The sequence below is a fragment of the Cnephaeus nilssonii genome (assembly GCF_951640355.1).
Source record: "Cnephaeus nilssonii genome assembly, chromosome: 8".
Lineage (NCBI taxonomy): Eukaryota > Metazoa > Chordata > Mammalia > Chiroptera > Vespertilionidae > Cnephaeus > Cnephaeus nilssonii.
In genome coordinates, this window is record NC_137079.1 from 48,980,548 (window position 1) to 48,986,742 (window position 6,195).

At 45.2% G+C, this 6,195-nt stretch overlaps 1 pseudogene across 1 annotated transcript; it reads left to right on the forward strand.

Moving 5' to 3' along the window:
- The first annotated feature begins 3,287 nt into the window (after window positions 1-3,287).
- On the forward strand, window positions 3,288-4,368 carry LOC307104127 (actin-related protein 2/3 complex subunit 2-like; annotated as a pseudogene). Its single transcript has 2 exons — window positions 3,288-3,403; window positions 3,624-4,368. The product of its transcript is annotated as an actin-related protein 2/3 complex subunit 2-like (transcript).
- The last annotated feature ends 1,827 nt before the right edge of the window (window positions 4,369-6,195 follow it).

Genomic DNA, 6,195 nt, shown 5'->3' on the forward strand with positions numbered 1-6,195 from the left:
CCTTGATATGTGATCAGGTTCCTCATCCTCCACTATCCCCCAGGTGATACCCGATCACTCTGGCCTGTCTTCAGCAAGAATCCAGTTAGGTCAATTTAGCCAGAACCCTTTTTACTCCTGATTTTTCCTCTTAGTAATTTTCCACCCATTAACCCCACCCCAATTCTTGGCTACAAACTCCCACTTGCCCATACTGTATTTGAAATTAAGCCTAGTCTCTCCCACACTGTAAAAACCCATTGCAGCCGTCCCTATAACTATCACAATGGCTCTGAATAAAGTCTACCTTAGCATGTTTAGCAAACGTTATTGAATATTTTTTAACAGTTATCTGCACCCACCCAATCTCTCACTTATGAACATCCATGTTCCAAGAGCAAACACACACACACACACACACACACACACACACACACACACACTGATATTGCAATCTGTGTCCGAGAATCATGTGATCTCTACTATAGTATTGCCATCTGTGCTATGATTTTGCCTAATGTTTATTCGTTATTCAAGCTAAGTAAATTTAGTGTTGGGTGAAGACTACTTTGTCTCAGAAGTTTGATTTCTAATCCAAGCCCAAGATCACTGCTGCTGATCAAGCAGAGAGAATGAGCAACATGACCTACAAACACAGCCAATTATCCATTAAACATTAAAGTACTGAATATTTACTAAATGACCTGAGATAAGACTAGGCACTAATAAACATAAATAAATGAAGAAAAATGACTTTTGCTTCAAATAATCATGTTTCATACAACTAACATTTTATAAATTTAATGTGATACATGTTGTATCAGAATTGGAAAGAGATGGAGAGAAAATGAAGAGGAAGAGGAAAATATTCATAATGAAGGCAAGCTAAGAGAGGTGAGCAAAATTATACATGGCCCTTGCCTTTGTGGAGTGAAATGCAAATGTCTGCTTATAGAATAAATATGTGGGAAAACCTGCAGCTGCTGAAGTTTTAACCGAATCCAACAGGAATCTCCTGACTATCTTGTTGACTATGCTAAGGAGTGCAAATTTTATTCATTTTTAAAAGTTTTGTTTAACTTTCAAAGTGTCAGTTAACTGATTGCCCATACATTCATCAGTCTACAATCCCGTTACATTTTCTATATTATTTTACTGAATTATAAGTAGTACGACTGATACATAAATTTATAACCCTTCAGCTTTGAAATTCAGAATATAATAAGGTGGTTTCTTAAAACCCATCACATCATAAATAATGTGATTTCTTATGTGGCAAAAACTGTGCTGCTAAATATCAGGAAAATAAAAATAGAGGGGTAATGTCTGCCACTCTTAAACTGTTCAACCAGGAATTCAGATGAGAGGAAGTAGGAACCCTGCTTCTTTCCTGTTCGCTAATTATTATATTACTAGAGGCCCGGTGCACGAAATTCGTGCATGGGTAAGGTCCCTAGGCCTGACCAGCAATCAGGGCCGATCTGTGGGGTGACCGGTGGGGCGATCGGGGGGGGGGTCCCCATTGACACCCACTTTAGCTGGCCCGGCACCGCCCACTTGCCAGCCCTGCCCCCCGCCGCCTCCCTCTGCATGGTAACCAGTGGGGCAATTGAGGGAGCCCCCACTGGCACCTGCCTTGGCTGGCCTGGGGCCTGCAGGCTGGGGGCAGCTCCTGCATTGAGCATCTGCCCCCTGGTGGTCAGTGTGCGTCATAGCAACCAGTTGTTCCATTAGTCATTCTGCCATTTGGTCAATTTGCATATTAGGTTTTTATTATATAGATTTTATCCTAAAGAATTTAGAGTGGCTTTTCTCTCCAAGGATGGGAGGATGGTAAGCTGCCTAAACCTCAGCCTCAGGAATATCTCTAAAGCATTCAACATAGCAAATCCTTTCAAAAGATTAGGTAGTTATAAATTGTTATGTTAAATGTTGCATTCTCCAACAAAGAACCAAAATAAGTAATCTTATTATCACATATATGTAAACATCACTTGGTTACCTAAAACACAGAAAACTGTTCATAGCACAAAGCAATTTCTACATGTAAACAAAAAAGCAATTATAAAATTTCATAAGCATAAAACTATAAAGTAATACCTCAGATTTAATCTCTCTAGTCAATTATATGTGATTTTATTAACTAAGGAAAGCTCATCTTCAAAAGATTAATTTCTGAATCTCCACCCATGTTTACTTCACAATTATAAATAATATGAATTTAATAGGAAAATGTATCAATCATAAGCATATTAATGCATGAAAGTTTATAGAGCCATATAGTGAACTTTGGAAATGCAAAAGTAATTATACTATTAGGATAAACTTTAAACTATAGTAGTCTGAAATTCCATGTATGGCTCCATATAATTTATATGAAAGTCTTTATCACTGAAAGAAATAATGCCTCATCATACCACTTTAGAATTGTTTTTAAGAATTCTCTGAAACCATCTACTTGCTAAGAAAGAAAGAAAAGTCAAATGCAAAAAGATACCTATAATGTATTCATGTCCTTCAGCCCTCAGTAGATAAATCATTCTTATTCAAATGAAATCCTTGACTTTTTTTTTTTTTCTGCTCCTATGTTCAAGAGATATGCTAAGGGTATACAAATTCTCAGAGAACATTCTGCCTCTCTATTTCATTTTCCTTTGAGGATGAAGAATAAAACTAGTGAGAGGAATGCAACCTAAAATGAAACCTCAAAGGATAATTAATTGAAAAATGATGCAGGACATGAACTATTTGGTGGAGAAGTTTCATGTTTTGTTATTCCTATCCACAAAGTCCTGTGAGATTTTTCTCCTTATCAGACAGAATGTTCAATGTACTAACTGTAAACTTAAGGAGAATTGAGACATTTTAGAACTCCCCTATTGCTGCAGCAATGTTATTTTCCTCTAAATTGGCTTAACGGTGATTGCCCAGGGACCAGTTTGAGGTATCAGAAAAAAATTAACTAGAGCTGATATCACCTACAGTGCATGGCTAAAACAGAATTATTCACTTTAAAGTGGTGACTAATTTAATGGAAGCCAGGTTGGGAAACGAGTCACATGTGCCTGAGCATTGTAATGCCAGTGCTGTTATGCTTTAAAAACCGGAATCTTAGTCACAGGAAGAATAGGCTATTATTGTGCATGCAGAAAGCTAGAATGAATTAACTCCAAAAATTAGTAAAAAAAATAAAATAAAATAAAAAATAAAAAAAATAAAAGGGGCTGGGCGGGGACCGGTCTTGTGGGTGAGGCGGCATAGGGGCGGGGGCTCGGCAGGCGGGTTCAGGCATCAGGGCCAGGGCAGCCATGATCCTGCTGGAGGTGAACAACCGCGTCATCGAGGAGATGCTCCCGCCCAAGTTCGAGAACGGCGGCAGGAAATCAAACAGAAGCAGTACAAGTAACATTTGCAGCCCTAGCTGGTGTGGCTCAGTGGACAGAGCGCCGGCCTGTGGACTGAAGAGTCCCCGATAGATTCCGGTCAAGGGCACATGCCTGGCTTGCGGGCTCCATCCCCAGCAGGGGGCGTGCAAGAGGCAGCCGATCAATGATTCCCTCTCATCATGGATGTTTCTCTCTACCTCTCCCTTCCTCTTTGAGATCAATAAAAATATTTAAAAAAAAAATAAGTAACATTTGCAGATTATGATGGGGTCCTCTATCATATTTCAAATCCTAATGGAGACAAAACAAAAGCGATGGTCAGTATTTCTTGGAAATTCTGCAAGGACCTTCAGAAGGCACATGGTGCTGATGCGTTACTAAAGGGAGTGTATGGGAGCTTCTTGGTAAATCCAGAATGGGGATACAATGTCTCTCTGCTATACGACCTTGAAAATCTGCCTGCATCCACCGATTCCATTGTGCATCAGGCTGGCAGGTTGAAACGAAACTGTTTTGCCTCCGTCTTTGAGAAATACTTCCAGTTCCACGAAGAGGGCAAGGAAGGCGAGAGCAGGGCAGTTACCCATTAGAGGGATGATGAGACCAGGTACGTGGAGCCTAAAATGGACAGAGTCACGGTAGTCTTCAGCACAGTTTAAGGATGACGACGGTGTGGTCATTGGAAAGGTGTTCATGCAGGAGTTCAGAGAAGGACGCAGAGCCCCTTAGCCCCAGGGAACCTCCTCTGGGGCTGAAAACCACCGATGCTGCCGTGGGGGACAACATCGGCTACCTCACCTCCGTGCTGTTCCCTCGCCACACCAATGCCAGCGCTCCAGACAACACCATCAGCCTGATCCACATCTCGTGCTCTAAGGCCTACATTCACACACGTTTGTGGGCAAGATAATCCGACTTCCTCGGGGTGCTGCACCGTGCACGCCCTGATGCCGAGCGGAAAGAAAGGAAAGCAATCACGGGGAAGACGTTTGCATCCCGCTAACTCGGGAAGAGGAAGAGGAAGCGGCTGGCAACTGAAGGCTGGAACACTTGCTCCTGGGTGGATAATAGTAGCTTTTAATGTTGCACCTCTTCGGGTTCTCAAGGGATTCACCATTTCGGTTCCATTTTGTACTCGTTTGGAAAATAATCTGCAGAAACGAGCTGTGCTTGCAAGGGCTTGATAGTTCCCAAGAATTTTTTTTAAATATATCCACTATGATCAACTTAATTCCTTTTCTTTATCTTCCCGCCCTCACTCCCCTTCCCTTCCACTTTCCTTCCAAGCTCTTTTGCTTTGCAATATGTTACTGGTAATGAGTTGCAGGATAATGCAATCTTAACTTGTTTTCTCCTGAGTATTTGAGTTCGAAACTCCTGTATCTAAAGAAATACGGTTGGGGTCATTAATAAAGAAAATCTTTCTATCTTAAAAAAAAGTAGCCTTCACAGTTGCAACATGTGCTGCTTTTTAAATAATTAATAAGGGAAATCAATAAAGCTCTGTGTGTTGCAAGGGAGACCAAATTGGCATTAAAGCATAAACAGTGGGGGAAAAACCTTTTCTTTTTTTTTTTTTTTTTTTTTTTAGCCTAGAAACAAAGATAGGAGGACCTTCTTTTTTTTTTTTTTTTTTTTTTTTTTTTTTTTTAAATTTCTTTATTGATTAAGGTGTCATATATTTGTCCTCATCCCCCCATTCCCATCCCACCCCCCTCCCCATGGATGCCCCAACCCTCTGTTGACCTTAAGCATTGGTTAGGCTCATATGCATGCACACAAGACCTTTGGTTGATCTCTCCCCCCTCCCCCCACCCTCCCCTATCCTCCCTCTGAGGCCCGATAGTCCGATCGATGCCTCCTTGTTTCTGGTTCTGTTCTTGTTCATCAGTCTATGTTGTTCATCATTTCCCCTAGATGAGCGAAATCATGTGTCACTAGAGATATACTTATAAGAATTGAATGTGCGACGAGCAATAATAGTTATGCTGACAGGCAAACGAATCAGTCTGTAGTGAGTTTCTTTCTGGTCCAACAGTTCTTTTGAGACCCAATATCAATGTCCACCAGTTCCCTATGAGCACACGTCGGCACTGACCCCTCAGCTCTGGACGGTGGACAAATGGTGGTAATGCAGGTCCGACTCCCTCTGGTTTGGTCTCGGCCGGATCCAGGGGCACGGCTTCACCCGGATCCAGGGGCCCACGGCCTCACCCGGACCCGGGATCCAGTCTCACTCGGATCTAGGGGCACACAGCCTCGCCCAGACCCAGGATTCAGCTTCATCCGGACCCAGGGGCGCATGGCCTCACCCGGACCCAGGGGCGCGTGGCCTCTCCCAGACCCAGGGTCGCGTGGCCTCACCCGGATCCAGGGGCCCACGGCCTCGCCCGGACCCGGGGCCAGGCTCACCCGGATCCAGGGGCCCACGGCCTCGCCCGGACCCGGGGCCCAGGCTCACCCGGATCCAGGGGCCCAGGGCCTCGCCCGGACCCGGGGCCCAGGCTCACCCGGATCCAGGGGCCCAGGGCCTCGCCCGGACCCGGGGCCCAGGCTCACCCGGATCCAGGGGCCCAGGGCCTCGCCCGGACCCGGGGCCCAGGCTCACCCGGATCCAGGGGCCCAGGGCCTCGCCCGGACCCGGGACCCAGGCTCACCCGGATCCAGGGGCCCAGGGCCTCGCCCGGACCCGGGGCCCAGGCTCACCCGGATCCAGGGGCCCAGGGCCTCGCCCGGACCCGGGGCCCAGGCTCACCCGGATCCAGGGGCCCAGGGCCTCGCCCGGACCCGGGGCCCAGGCTCACCCGGATCCAGGGGCCCAGGGCCTCGC